This window comes from Aplysia californica, unplaced genomic scaffold (assembly GCF_000002075.1).
Source record: "Aplysia californica isolate F4 #8 unplaced genomic scaffold, AplCal3.0 scaffold00170, whole genome shotgun sequence".
NCBI lineage: Eukaryota > Metazoa > Mollusca > Gastropoda > Aplysiida > Aplysiidae > Aplysia > Aplysia californica.
In genome coordinates, this window is record NW_004797440.1 from 1,076,357 (window position 1) to 1,078,275 (window position 1,919).

The following is a 1,919-nucleotide window of genomic DNA, read 5'->3' on the forward strand; positions in this document are numbered from 1 at the left end:
TCAAAACAGCTAAACACAATTTTGCTTCGGCTCTGAAATAATCACATGTAACTCACAGCATTTAGACAAAACGAATCTCTCTGCGCATTCCTTGATGTAGAGCAATCTGCACAAGTTAAATTAGAGGAAATTATAATGGCTTCACAAGACATGTCTAACAATCTAATGCAACTGTGCAAAAATGACAACAATCAAAACATGTCGGAGGAAAAGAAATAATCATCTGTAAAATGGAGTTTGAACCTTATTCACATGAAGATGATCATAAGCCTACTGTTTGTGAAACAGTAACTTGTACGTATAGATTAACTACAGTCCAGTACGCACATGACATAATCGACAATACGCAGAATCTTATCATTATGTACAACTTTCAGACTATATCAAGGGGGATCAGATAAACAAAGTTGGTCAACCAAGTCCAAATCTTACATGATTTATTCCCCCCAGCCAGAACCTGTTGATGAAGCCATGGAAACACTGCCTACTGATCTGACTCAATACTCCAGCTACCAGTGAGTTAAAATGTAAAGATCAGATGTATTTTTATTATCCAGATACTGACACATTGGTTTGTTGCTTCACCCCACCCGCACCCATATACATGGATGCATGTATGTGCGCATACACCCGTACACATCTCTCACTTTCACACCTCTCTTCCACACACATAATATGCTAAAACACACAAACAGACCAACAGTCACACCCATATCAATTATGATATAAACGAACAATTACTGTTAACAAAAATAATGCCAGATACATGATAATAAGTATTCAGTAGACCTTTAACTCACTGGAGACTGTGGCTTTTTCGGGTCCACATGCTCTGAAGACTGGCGTTTTTGGGGGTATTTCAACATTTCAAACAACACCTTTCCCAAAGACATACAACCGCCATTTATACATAGATCTAAACATGCCCAATATGACACAAAAAACAGAAAGGCAATAACTTTTAAATTTTTTTACAAGTGATTTTTTGAAAACGTGCTAAAATTTGTTGCTCGCCAAAAATTTTTGATGTAATATCTTGTGTAAAAAAAATAATTTTTTAAACCCAAAATTAACCTTGTGTGTGTCTTTTTACTGTGTTTTGTGTTTCAAAATGAATAAAAAGTCCAAACTCAATAGGCAGTTAATCGATATATGGTAATCATCATATATTAGCTTCAGTGTGAAAAAAAAAAGGGCTCCAGACAAAGCGGAATTTTGCATTTGAAAGCCTAGTCTAGATCTACAGCACTCTCTATCAGAATCAGTGCTTTGATGCTCATTTACATTGAAATCAGGATCCCCATGCTCTAAAATATCATAATCAGAATTTTCTGAACTGTCAAAGTCGTGCGAACACTTGAAAAATGTTGGCTTTTTCGTGCTGCCAAGCGGGTGCTTTGGTGTGCTTTGCTACATCTTTCCTATTAAACAACTCTCGTCCGGATCTCTCCTCCTCCTTTTTTTGTTTGTTACTCCCTTGTAACACCTAATCTTCGGCACTTATATGATCTTATTGTGTTGTAAGTGCCGTAAAACTTCTACTAAGCATAAAGTACTGACAAAGTGTTGCGAGAACAGACATGTCGAAAAGTGAAAGTACGGCCTCAGTGTGACTAACTTTCCTTACGGGTCCATAACTCAAAAAGTTTCAAGCCAATTGCGGTGAAACTTTGCACAAAATGAAACAAAGGTCGGCTGCACGATAGGAGACAGTTCACGTAGAATTTGCACGCATACTTTGCCGAGGAAAAGACGCGAAACTTGTGCTTGCAGGGGGTGCGTGAACCACCTCTCGGGAAATTATTGGTGTTAGCAAAAGCTGCATGAAACGTCTCCAGTGAGTTAAGTCTTCTGTGATGTATGCAATATTGGCCTATACTATTGTCCTTGCATTTCAACAGAGGTTGTTGCTGTCTCTC